This window comes from Lycorma delicatula, chromosome 4, assembly GCF_047948215.1.
Source record: "Lycorma delicatula isolate Av1 chromosome 4, ASM4794821v1, whole genome shotgun sequence".
Lineage (NCBI taxonomy): Eukaryota > Metazoa > Arthropoda > Insecta > Hemiptera > Fulgoridae > Lycorma > Lycorma delicatula.
In genome coordinates this window covers 126,978,112-126,993,122 of record NC_134458.1, presented here as the reverse complement: position 1 = coordinate 126,993,122, position 15,011 = coordinate 126,978,112, and positions in this window count along the sequence as shown.

The following is a 15,011-nucleotide window of genomic DNA, read 5'->3' as shown; positions in this document are numbered from 1 at the left end:
TTATCCATCGTTTTTGAAATTTTTTCACATTTCACATTCTCACTGAATTTTTGTTTTGCATATTATTATACTGCATAATATTTTAGCTAGATTATTTCTGCTTCTATTTTTATAAAAAATTACGGATAAAGCTATATAATTAACATGTCCAATAAATCTCTGATCTTGCTTTTAAAAATTCATGTATATTTAAATATTAAAAATAATAGTTCATTTATATTTTATTTATCCGGCTTAAAAATCCTACTAATAGTTAGTGATTGATGATAATGAACTTTATAACATTTGAAAAATGTCATTTTTGACTGGGATTCGAACCAGAAACTTTCAGTTTAAAGACAGATACATCTTTTGATACAGATATTAGTGAATATAATAATAGTAATAAAATGTAAAAATCTTTGCTCTTCGTAAAATTCATTTTATTATTTTGTTAAGGGTACTTTCTTTCAGAAAGCATGAGTTTAATAATAATAAAAAAAAAAAAAATTAATAACGTATTATTAATATCTTCTATATAAATTTAGTAAGTAATAAACATTAATAATATGAATATTATTAGAAATATTATTATCAGTACTGGTAAAGGCTCTAAGATTCGTGACAACAATAGAATAGAAAATCGTTTTAGTACGTATACTGATCCTCTTTATTGCTTTGTGAAACGCAAATTCAGCCAGTACCTGTTCTTTAATAAACTTTACAAAATTCTACCTACAGTATAATAACAATGCAATTGCATTATTCTGTGATTTATGATATCTTATTTCCTGAGGAATATTAATTTTAACGTTATTAGTATTGTATATATATGTTTATGCAGAATATAAATTCATTGTACATCTGTTACAGAACTAATAAGTTTTAAGCTTAACATGATTTAATGTTTAATTAACACTGTAATGAATTTTCAGGTTACGTATCGCTTATTTCTTGTAATCGTTAGCTGTTACGCATTCAGTACCTAATAAAATTCCGAAGTAAGATATTAAAAATTTAAAGGATTGTTTTTAAAAAGAACTTAATAGTCTTGTCAACACCATTATCTTGGTTTACCAGTTTGTTTTTTTATAGACTACTCTTATCTTCATTATCATCTGACAGTTATTTCTTTTAAGGCAAGTCATTTGAACCATTGCAGTTTACATTCTTCTCAGTTAAACGTTTGATGTCATGGTGGTTCTCATTTTCCTTTCAGACATCGACTTAATTTTTACTCTTTCTTGGACTCGTTTTTGTTCCTTCTGTCACTTATTAATTATCGCAATCTTCTCCTTCTATGATAATTTCCAAGCCAATCGGCTTTCCTTTTTTAAGTTCTTCTTTTTAAGCGTTTATTCTCGTTGACTCTCCATATTCCTTCGTCACATTTCATTTTGTCTATCCGTTTAATTTTTTACATGCTCATATATGAAATGTTTTAGCCTTACTTTTTTTCTTTATTACACAATCACGCAGAAGATGCTTGGCTGAAGAAGGTGCTTTTGCAAGTTTTACTTCATGTTACCATGTAACTATTAATGTTTTATTAAATTCTTCCTTAATGATTGTTTTTTTTTTATGTTTTCACTTTTGATATCTTTTGTTCACATGGTGTCTAAGTACTATACTGTTTCAGTTGTACAATTTTCCTTTTTTCGTTAAGATATTGATTGCCGTGTTGCTCGTATTATTATTATTTTAGTTCTTTTCACGTTTATCTGAACGATATCTTCTTTCGAATATATTCTAATTGTGAAATAATCTAATGAATGTCAGTTAAGTCATTTTCTAAAAATAATATTTCACCTGTGAACCTTATAGAATCTATTTTCCTTCCACTTAACCCAATTCCTCTACTTCTTAAAAAAAAAAAAATGCTTATCATATCTTTATATTTAACAAATTTGGTAATACTTAGCAACGTTTCTAAGCCCACTTTCTTAGTCGAACCAAATAGTTTTAGCATTCCCTTAATTTTTATTTTATTTTCCAATTCAGTTGAAATTTTTTAATTAATTTTCAATGTTTCTAATCCAATTTTTGATTTCTTAATATTTCTATTAGTTTATCCCATTTAACACGAAGTAATTTTTGTTTTGTACTTAAAAACATTAACTTATTCTTTTACGAGTAATTTTACTAAATACTCACATACAGTTCTAATTACCTCAATTGTATCTCATGTCATTTTTCATTTCCTGAAATCATATTACTCTTCTCTAACCATTTGTTTTATTGTAAATTCAGTCTTTTGTTAAAGTCACAGCTTTGCAGAATGGGAAATTAAACTAATTATATTGCAATCTTTACTGCATGAATTATTTGGCCGGGATTCAAATCCGGGACCTCCGGATGAAAGGCCGAGACGCTACCACTCGCGCCACGGAAGTGCGAGTGGTGCTTGGGTTGAATTTTAAAATAAACACCCAATAGTTGCTGAAAGTGATTGTATTTCTTATGTCAATAAAACTAAACATAAATTAAGAAATATATCATTTTGTTTCTTTTACTCATGGCTTGTGTACAAGTAATTTATTCTTGGAAAAATTCTTTAATTTTATTAATTTTTTTTTATTTTTCGTTGTATATATATTTTTTTTAATTTGTCAGATTTAAAAAACAGGTTTCTAATTCTAAATTCGTGTCCAATCATAAATTTATATAAAATAACTGCATGGAACCTAACCTGTTAATCATTTTAATATGAAATATGCTTAATTTCAAAGAATATAATATTTTCAACACCTTCTCAAATTTTCCTCTAGTTCATTTTGATATTGAATAAAGAAATAAAGCTTACATAAATTAAAAGATGAACTTGATATTTTTGTGCTGTTATTTTCGTTATATGCTATAAATCATACAAACTTCAGTTATTTGGGGAGTCAAAAATATACTTTTCAGCTTAAAAATAGAGCAGAAGACAAATAAACTTAAAACCTATGTATGCTTCATACGTTTTTATAGGATGCATCATAAAAATTAAAATTTACGTAGACGATATGTCCCTCTTACATAGAATTTAGTAGTTAATATAGCAATTCCTACAAATAATATTAAAAAAACTTAAGACGTTATTAAAATAAATAATTGTCACAAGTACATGTGATAGTTTAAAGAATTGAAGGAAAATTAATTATGAGGAATTTTTTTAGTGAAATATTGCAAGGAAGGTAAATCTGTAAGTTCTATAAAAACATCACAATATAATGAAAAAGTTGAAAACTGCGACATACCTAAATTTTCATACTGGAATCTATACGTCTATATCTAGCCGTAGTTAAACATTAAAAACAATTATACAGTTTTTAATTTGTAAAACGTGACATGAAATACCTGATAAATATATTAAATAGCTAAACTGAGAAAGAAAAGTAGAGAAGACAGTAAATAAAATGAGTCCACGTTAAGGATTAATGTTCTTTAAAGCATGTTAACAGAATACCCCAGAAACATTTCTATCACACCATATTTGCAACAGCGGTAAACCACCAAAATCCCAAATTAATTGGACTCCAAAGTCATTTTATTTAATACAGAACAGGAGGTATTTTCTTTAATTGGTATTTAAAGTTTAATTTAATTAGTATTTTCTCTAAAATTTGTAGAGTAAGGTTAAGGTTCAAATTTACTTGTGTTTTCATGTAAATTACTATAGTTTAGCAAAGTAATAAAACAAAAATTAAGATAAGTGTACAATATTTTAGCATTTAAATCATACGAAATAATGATAAAATATGATGAAAATCACTGAGAACATAACCGTATGAAATGTTAGCTTCAATTCATCTAAGTAATTATTCTGCTAGGCGAAGCGTATTACCGATGGACAAAGCACGTCTCATGGGACACCGAGAAGGACAACCGACCGCCGTTCGTACATATAATGTAAGGGGGATTCATGGGGTTTGTACTGTACAGACTGATGGACTGAGTAAGTGACTTGTGTGTGACAAACAGATGAGGGAACGAGCCGGTGTGTTACTAGGACTCGCTGTCATTTGTGGAGATGTATTTGCTGTGGTCTAAACATCTCAAACATTACTAGAGACTACACAGGGCACATGCTTACTTTTAAGTATTTTGCAATCTCATAATGAAAATTACATTATTGAGAGTTAATCCTCAAATATTTTCAATAAATACTTTTGTATTAAGAAATATAGTGACAACAATTTTCCAGAAAAAAGAAGCATATATATGTAATTGTTTTTAAAGTCATTTCAACAAACTTTTAGACTGTTTAAACTTCCTTTCTTACCATTTACTATTGCTGAAGTTTCATGAAATTTACTCAAAATTATACGTTAAAAAAGATATTTTTTACTATCATGTTACGACTTTTCATATTTTTAATTTTCGTTTACTATTGTGCTTAATTTTTGTACTCATTTGCAATTTATAGCAAACAGAATATAGGAATACTGGAAATGGAACTGAATTTACAAATATTAAACTTCGATTTTAATAAAAAATAAATTTCTTCTTGTTTTTTATATGTTAAAACGTTTCTCACAATAGAAAATTTAACTTCATAGAAATCTAAATCATCTTCTATGAGATGACATTCGTAGTTAAGTGGCGTTATTATATTACTCATGTATGTACCTTAAATTACAAGAATTTCGTGGACAATCACATTCCGGCTCAACAATTTGGGTTTAAAGAGCAACATGCTCCTGTGGAGCAGGCAAACAGGATTTTCCCTGCGTTTCCCTTTTCGTTATAAATCATTCTCTAGACGAGAAACAGTACTGTTCAGCGGTTTTCCTCGATGTCAATCAGGCTTTTGAGAAGGTCTGGGATGCAGGGTTGCTTTATAAACTGAAAAATATTTTACCGCATGTTTTCTATATGGTACTAAAATCTTGCCTAGATTACCGGGGCTTTCAAGTTAAACATGGAGAAGTTTTGACGGATTTGTTCCTTATACAATTAGAGATACCTAAAGGAAGCGTTCTTGAACCCATTTTGTATGTTCTGTTTACGGCTGACTTGCCGATTACGGCAGATATCACAGTTGCAACGTTTGCTGACGATACTGCAATTCTTGCTGTCCACGAAAATCCGACTACTGCGTTCGTTTTATTCAAGATTATATCATTCTCCTCGAATCGTGGCTTACATGTTGGAAAATAAAAAATAAACGAAACAAAATTAAAGCACGTCACGTTCACCCTTCGTAAGGATCACTGTCCTCCTGTTTCTATCTTAAATGTTCTGATTCTGAATTCTCAAGACTGTAAATATTTGGGTTTCCATCTTGATCGACCACTTACTTGAGCGAAACATTTCACGTCTAAGCGGAAACAGTTGGATCTCAAGTTTAAACGCATGTACTGGCTGATAGGACATAGATCTCGGCTTTCAGCAGAAAGTAAATTATTGATGTACGAATCTGTTTTGAAGCCTATTAGGACTTACGGGCTTGAATTGTGGGGTACGGCATGCAGTTCTAGTATTGAAGTACTTGAACGCTACCAGACAAAAAAACTGCGGAAAATACTCAACATACTCTGGTACATAAGTAATAGATAATGTATGTAATAGTAATGTATAATGATCTTAACTTGCGAACCGTTCGGCAGGAAATCTCTCTGATCAGGCTACGGTATCAAAATCGTTTGGATCGGCACTCGAATTATTTGGCAGTCAATTTGTTAGATAACACAACAGTGATTTTTCAAGATTGCTGAAGAACAATATTCTTGGTTTGCCTTATCGTTTCAATTAGGTGACTTTATGGTCTGGCCGTACGGTGTGCTCTTCTATTTCATTATTAAGTCACAAGCCGCTGGGTCTGTGGCTACTTAATGTTAGTTCAAATAGATATTATTTACTTATCATTCAATTACCTTGATAAAAAGATTGTAAAGTTGCTGTGTTGTTATAAAACAAAAACAAAAACTTTGTATTTAACTACTTCTGTCAAAAAATCCTTATATTCATCCAGCTGTGTAGTAACTAAAGTAATTGAATTAATTAGCATCATTTTATACGTATCTATTTTTGTTTACCTTAATCTATTAACTATTTAAGTCCATTTTTACGTGACGGAATTTTTCATTGTGATTCGGAGTTTTAAATATGTTGTTTGAAGAAATTGGGAGTATGATTAAAAAAAACTAGGATAGAATTAGATATTGATTCATTGATAATTGTAAAATAGGATTACAAGAGATAATTTCACAATCATGCTTTATTCTTATAAAATAACATATTTTTTCAGTTATTTAACGCGTAGTTAATTGACTTAACACTTACTAATTTTACAAATATTGTATATAGTCAGAATAGAACAAAAATTAAAAGTAAGTGTTAAGAGATACTTAAATACATAAAAAATTTAAAGAATTTAAATTTTCATAAATTGATATTAAAGATAAATTTTCCCATGCAGAGTTGTTAGAAGGCACAATAGATAACATTCAGGGCTGCTTCGTCTGAAAGTAATAAATGATGTTTGGTATGTAGCCAGTTTCTATTTTGATCAAAAGAAGTTTTCGTTTGAAAGGTTACGTATCAACTTTAATTCGTTGAGCTTGACATAATAATAATCTGAAACAAAAAACAATATTCAGCCCCATGAAAATGGCATTGGGAACGTTTTATTCCATAAATTCGTTAGTAGTTCCGGCGTGGAATTATTCGTATTCTTATGAATATCTGTGTGTTTTTGAAAATGGAATTTTCATCATTTTGTTAATGCATGGAGTTCAGTTTTAAGTTTTATAAAAATATCAGATAAAATTTATAAATTTTTATAAATATCTTGATTTAAATTTATTTTGTATTTTTTTCTATTAAACGACAAATTTTGAGAAGAAATTCCCATGATCAAGAATTTTTAGACCAAATCTGTGCTTGAATGCATTTAAGGTTCATTTTTAATTTTTCAACATTTCCAAGTTGCCTAAATAGGTTTAATTTTGATTTAAAATTGACGTAATAAAGAAGTTGCAAGATGGATTCAAATTAACGTATTTATAAATACTTTTAATCTTTTTTTAAAAGGCCGAATATTTTCGGCCTTGTAAAGACCGAAAATATTCTTTTAAAAATAAAAAGTTATAAGAATACAAATATAGCACGTAAATAAAATACCAATTTTTATAAATTTTACTTTTAAAGAAATTTACAAAAAATACGTTGTTTGTACTGTTTATGATGTGATTCTGTACCGTAGTACCGGACTACGGTACCGTACCCCTTACCAATTCGTATATATGCGATTAGAGTTCTGGCATATAATAGTTTTTTTGTGGCTCTGACATTGAAACACAGTTTGTGGTTAGATTAATTACAAGTGAGCGAATTGTACGAGATTTTATTTTTATTTTTACCGTATATTTAATATTTTTTAAATAGATCATTGTTCTACCTTTTAATACATATTAAATTATGGACTGCAACATATTTCAAAACTGAGTGTGTTAGGAAGATGAAACAAGTGTGGATCTACATAGTTAAAAAATTACTTCTTTATTGTGAATATGAGATTTTTGTCTGCCATCTTGTATCCAACTCACTGAATCAACTGTTTTTTTTTAATAGGAAGATGAACCTATCTTATGTTCATAAGATAGGTGATTTTAATTTAAAATTTTACGAGAAAAATTACGGAAAAAATCGCAGTTAATGCCTTTTTTAATGGTTTGGTTAAAATTGTTAACTTTTCTTTTTTCCATTTTTGGTTCTTGATTTTTATTTTATTAAATTGTTTTTATTTATCGTTTCTCGATAAATTCCATCGCGTTTAGTTATAAGCAATTAAATTTTCCAAAACGGAAAGATCGCAACAATAATAAAACAAGGTAAAATGCCTCGTAGTATCTTCTTTATTTCGTAAAACCTTCAAAATTACATTCAATAACAAACTTTAAACAATTTATTATGGAATTAATGGACCAAACACTAATAATAACATCCTTCACAGTAATAAACAACATTAATAATAATAATAATAACGAATAATGTTCGGAATACAACATTTATGTTCCATGTTCCGGGTGATAACAGCCGTAGATAGTGTACAATACATATAGCCGTGCTTAATACGTTTTCCTCGGAAATGTAATAATTCTTTTGAATTGATTTCAGTATTCAAATCATTATACAGATTGGAGTTTTCAGCCACCTGTAAGTCATGTACATTTGAAAAGATTTTGGAATGAACTTGTATCACCTTTAGGGCTAGTGATATGACGGCCAGGGTCGATGTAATTGCAGGCTATCGACATGCTTCCCGCGATGGCATGCATGTTGTAAATTACTCAGGTACTGCATGTCGGTGCATAGGGCCCTGAAAGCTTCGGTGAATAGGGGACTGGAGACAGTGCAGAGATTGCGTATCCGCTCTCTGCCAAGACTGGGCCGGAGCTCTAGGGTTGGTAGTGTTGGAATGGGATTGTACTCCAACGGCTAGCCTTCCGACAGAAGGGATTAAATCATCATGCAAGATCAACAGTCTATCGTGGCAGAGGGTTCACATAATCGCCATCGATTAGAATCAGACGTTCAAGTAAACATTCGACTCATTATTGGTGGAATTCAAGCTGGTTTGTGCGAAAGAGTCACGTAAAAGTTTGTTGAGAAATTTGGTAAAAGAAAGCCGTGGAGGCCATATGAATGATATTGTCTTCCAAACAAAATATAATGTTGTAAGCAACAAGATTAAAAAAAAATTGGTTGATATTACACAAGTTTTTTTTTTATTACAATTTTAGTTTTTGTGAAGAAAAACCAAAGACCTATTTCTTATTTTAACCAAAGGGTTAGGGGTCCAGGGGGGTCCCTGGACTCCTATTGCAAAGCGCACGATACGTAGCTGTAACTGTTTCCATATTTCGGTAATAACTTTTTATGATCTGTGTGTGTGATCCGTGTTGTATGAGGCCTGTAACGTTCCAAGATGATTTGACATAAACTACTGAAAACTAATCAAGCTTGAAATATTAAAAAAAAAAAAACGTCGCCACAATCTGTCAATTTTTGGCGCTCAGTTTGAAAGATCCTTGATAAATCTATGGGAAAGCTTATTACAAATGTAATCAACAAAAATATTTTTTTGATAACAGAATTTTTATGAGAATAAATTCTTGGGTTGGAGAAAATAAATAAATATTAATTGTTAAAAGGGTTTAAAAATTAATTCCTTCTGTCTCTTTCAAAATTTCAAAATTTAAAAAAAAAAAGTTCTATTCATATTTCGTCAATATTTAATTATTTTCTTTGTATTTTATGTAAGATACATATACTTTGCTGAAAAATAAACTTTTCTTTCAGACTTTTCTTTAAAAGTTATAAGAGATCTTTTAAGAAAATATAAAAATAAGGAAAATTTGTATTATCTTTCTGTTTTTTTCCTATTTCTTATTTCTTTAGAAAGTATTTATTTTTTAATATTTATTATCTCGTTATTAATTTTCCAATCAAAACTCTCGAACCCTTATTTCAGATTGTTATTATAACTATTATTATTAAAATTTAATTTGGTAAAGGGTTTTTTTATTATTATTTTTATATACAAAAGTAAAGGAACGTGATTTGAATTATCTTAATTACGTGACTCAAACGTGAACCAGGTTACCACCATTATTCTTAGCTTTTGATCAACAGTATAGCCAGTACCACCACCATCGCTGAACTCGTTATCTCAGTGTCTTGTCTACTTTATTCCAACCCTCTTTTACTGCTAACTTATTCAATTAATGCATATCTTTATGCAGTTATTTTTAATAACAATAATAAAAAAAAACCCTCAAAAGGTATAAAGTTTCTTGTACTACGTATAATATAATAATTCTACATTAAATTACCTCGCGAAAAGCTAATTTATAAGATTTATCTCTTAATTTTTTAAAATTTCTGTTATAATTAATTTTTCATTACAAAAAACTTACAACTTTCTTTATAAAATATCATTTTTTTTGTCGTCAGTCATTTGAATGGTTTGATTCAGCTCTCCAAGATTCCCTATCTAGTGCTAGTCGTTTCATTTCAGTATACCCTCTACATCCTACATCCCTAACAATTTGTTTTACATATTCCAAAAGTGGCCTGCCTACACAATTTTTTCCTTCTACCTGTCCTTCCAATTTTAAAGCGACTATTCCAGGATGCCTTAGTATGTGGCATATAAGTCTGTCTCTTCTTTTAACTATATTTTTCCTAATGCTTCTTTCTTCATCTATTTGCCGCAATACCTCTTCATTTGTCACTTTATCCACCCATCTGATTTTTAACATTCTTCTATAGCACCACATTTCAAAAGCTTCTAATCTTTTCTTCTCAGATAGTCCGATTGTCCAAGCTTCACTTCCATATAAAGCGACACTCCAAACATATACTTTCAAAAATTTTTTCCTTACATTTAAATTAATTTTTGATGTAAACAAATTATATTTCTTACTGCAGGCTCGTTTCGCTTGTGCTATTCGGCATTTTATATCGCTCCTGCTTCGTCCATCTGTAGTAATTCTACTTCCCAAATAACAAAATTCTTCTACCTCCGTAATCATTTCTCCTCCTATTTTCACATTCAGTGGTCCATCTTTGTTATTTCTACATTTCATTACTTTTGTTTTCTTCTTGTTTATTTTCATGCGATAGTTCTTGCGTAGGACTTCATCCATGCCGTTCATTGTTTCTTCTAAATCCTTTTTACTCTCGGCTAGAATTACTATATCATCAGCAAATCGTAGCATCTTTATCTTTTCACCTTGTACTGTTACTCCGAATGTAATTGTTCTTTAACATCATTAACTGCTAGTTCCATGTAAAGATTAAAATGTAACGGAGATAGGGAACATCCTTGTCGGACTCCCTTTCTTATTACGGCTTCTTTCTTACGTTCTTAAATTATTACTGTTGCTGTTTGGTTCCTGTACATGTTAGCAGTTGTTCTTCTATCTCTGTATTTGAACCCTAAGTTTTGTAAATGCTGAACTTTTCATTCCAGTCTACGTTATCGAATGCCTTTTCTAGGTCTATAAACGCCAAGTATGTTGGTTTGTTTTTCTTTATTCTTCCTTTTATTATTAATCTGAGGCCTAAAATTGCTTCCCTTGTCCCTATACTTTTCCTGAAACCAAATTGGTCTTCTCATAACACTTCTTCCACTCTCCCCTAAATTCTGTATAGAATTCTAGTTAAGATTTTTGATGCATGGCTAGTTAAACTAATTGTTCGGTATTCTTCACATTTATCTGCCCCTGCTTTCTTTGGTATCATGACTATAACACTTTTTTTGAAGTCTGACGGAACTTCGCCTTTTTCATAAATATTACACACCAGTTTGTATAATCTATCAATCGCTTCCTCACCTGCATTGCGCAGTAATTCTGCAGGTATTCCGTCTATTCCAGGAGTCTTTCTGCCATTTAAATCTTTTAATGCTCTGTTAAATTTAGATCTCAGTATTGTTTCTCCCATTTCATCCTCCTCAACTTCCTCTTCTTCCTCTATAACACCATTTTCTAATTCATTTCCTTCGTATAACTCTTCAATATATTCCACCCATCTATCGACTTTACCTTTCGTATTATATATTGGTGTACCATCTTTGTTTAATACATTATTAGATTTTAATTTATGTACCCCAAAATTTTTCCTTAACTTTCCTGTATGCTCCGTCTATTTTACCAATGTTCATTTCTCTTTCCACTTCTGAAAGAGGTGGAACCACTTTTCTTTAATCCCCTCTTCTTTCGCCAGTTTGTACTTCCTGTTTATAGCATTTCTTAATTGTCGATAGTTCCTTTTAATTTCTTCATCACTAGCATTCTTATATTTTCTACGTTCATCCATCAGCTGCAATATATCGTCTGAAACCCAAGGTTTTCTACCAGTTCTCTTTATTCCGCCTAAGATTGCTTCTGCTGATTTAAGAATTTCCTTTTTAACATTCTCCCATTCTTCTTCTACATTTTCTACCTTATCTTTTTTACTCAGACCTCTTGCGATGTCCTCCTCAAAAATCTTCTTTACCTCCTCTTCCTCAAGCTTCTCTAAATTCCACCGATTCATCTGACACCTTTTCTTCAGGTTTTTAAACCGCAATCTACATTTCATTATCACCAAATTATGGTCGCTATCAATGTCTGCTCCAGGGTAAGTTTTGCAGTCAACGAGTTGATTTCTAAATCTTTGCTTAACCATGATATAATCTATCTGATACCTTGCAGTATCGCCTGGCTTTTTCCAAGTGTATATTCTTCTATTATGATTTTTAAATTGGGTGTTGGCAATTACTAAATTATAATTCGTGCAAAACTCTATAAGTCGGTCCCCTCTTTCATTCCTTTTGCCCAGCCCGTATTCACCCACTATATTTCCTTCCTTGCCTTTTCCAATGCTTGCATTCCAATCTCCAACTATTATTAAATTTTCATCTCCTTTTACGTGTTTAATTGCTTCATCAATCTCTTCGTATACACACTCTACCTCATCATCATCATGGGCGCTTGTAGGCATATAAACGTTAACAATCGTTGTCGGTTTAGGTTTTGATTTTATCCTTAGTACAATAATTCTATCGCTATACGTTTTGAAATACTCTACTCATTTCCCTATCTTCTTGTTCATTATGAAATCTACTCCTGCCTGCCCATCATATGAAGCTGAGTTAATTATTCTAAAATCGCCTGACCAAAAGTCGCCTTCCTCTTCCCACCGAACCTCACTAATTCCTTCTACATCCACATTTATCCTATCCATTTCCCTTTTTAAATTTTCTAGCCTACCAACCTTTTTTAAACTTCTAACATTCCACGCTCCGACTCGTAAAATGTTATTTTTTAATTTTCTGGTGACCCCTTCCGTAGTAGTCCCCACCCGGAGATCCAAATGGGGGACTAGTTTACCTCCGGAATATTTTACCAAGGAAGGCGCCTCCATCATTGCTATATGAAAATGCAGAGAGCCACATTTTCTTGGGAAAAAAGCAGCTGTAGTTTTCCATTGCTTTCAGCTGCGCAGTACTCAGAGGAGTGATGTTGATATGGCCGTTTAAGTCATTCTGACTCACGCCCCTAACAACTACTGAAAGAGCTGCTGCCCTCTTTCAGGAATCATTCCTTAGTCTGGCTCTCAACAGATACCTCTCCGATATGGTTGCACCTTCGGTCCAGCTATTCTGTATCAATGAGCACTAAGCCCGCTCACCAACGGCAAGGTCTCATGATTCATAGAGGAGGAAAATATCATAAATTAATTTATTGTAAACAAAATTTTAAGAGAAAATTTATATTATATATTATATATTATTATATAATATTTATTATATTTATATAAAGTTTTTTTTATAAATATTTTCCTTTTCTTTTTTATTTTAATTTTATTTATAAATTAAAAAAATAAAATTGAAGATACGTATCGTCTTTATTTTTATGATATTAATTTAGTATCATTCAATTTATCACGTTTAATTCTTATTTATTCTAAATCTTCTCTCCAATATATTATGTTAATAATTCAAGTGATTTTTTTTTTAAATTTTGGTTGTGTTTTACATATATACATACATATTATATATATGCGTAAAATACAAACAAGATTTTTAAATATATAATTAATATATATATATATATATATATATTTAAATTTCCCGGCAAATGTAACTAGAATAAAGGGGCAAGTATGGTAAGCATGTCAAAAATTGGGTATCGGGTATTTTGCAAATTTTTACGTTTCATCCCAAAAAACATATGTATGTGTGTCGCATTTTCTTTTCACCTTATATCTCAGGATTGACCAAACTGATTTTCTTAATATCCTAATATTTGGCACAAAAATATATCTTTATATGATCTACTGATCATATTAATTTTTTTCAAAATTTGTAAACGGTGGGGATACCGCGAAAAACCATTTTCAATTTTCTTCGGAGGTATTTCAGAGAAAACACTTAAAGAAAATTTGTTACTTACAAAGCATAAATAAAAATACAAAATTATAATAAAAAAATCAACAAAATTTTTGCTCAAAAAATTAAGCCCAGCTTTTAAAATTGAAATATGGTTTTTGTTCTTTTGCTTTGTCTATCTTCTGTTAAAATACTTATCAAGAATTTGTTTTGTCTAAATAGAGAATGTAATCTTTTATATATGTATATATATATATAGTGTTTCATTCTAATCGCCCCAGGTGTTTTTTTCATAATCTACGCACAATAAAAAAATACCTAATCAAGAGTTACTCAAATTGGAGGGGGACACCTCACGGTGACCTTGGATTTGACCTTGACCTTATGTCAAGGTTAACACAATTTTTTTAAAACGGAGTGATCTATTTTTGACCCCACCAATGAAAACAACAGAAAAGTGTACGTTGGAATATGTGGTCACAAATATGGCCTTGGAAATTTTTTGAAGGTCATACGGCTAACCATCAGAGACTATTATATGAGCTACATGTTTTTGAAGGTCGTACCCTCCCAGGCAATTTATCTTGCATACTATGCGAAAGAGCATAAAAATAATTTTACACAATCGTATAAAAAAAAAAGGTATAATATGGTATTAATAAGGTCAAGTTCAAGTTCAAGGTCAAATAAAGGTCATCATGAGGGGCCCCTCTCTAATCTGAGTAACTTTTGTTTTAGTTATTTTTTTGTACTGTGCAAATTTTACGGGAAAATTACCTGCAGTGATTTATTGGGTTAGATATATATATATCTTCCCGGAGATTAAAACAAATATATATATATATATATATATATATATATAACTATGAATAAATATAAACAATTTTTTAAAACTATATATACCGGAACTAAAATACAGAAATTGTTTCCTTAAATTATTTTTCTATTTAGCCTTTATTGAAGTGGTATTTAGAGTTAGAGAAAACTTTACTCAAGGAAATTAAGGTTAACCAATGTATAAATATTTTTAGAAAAATATTTCTTACAATTTATCCTCCAACTACAAAAAATATACATTCTGGTTTTTTTTTGTTTTCTGAGTCTACTTCTATTAATTTCTATTATTAGTAGTCGGGAAAGTCAAGCAGTACGCAAAATTACCAAT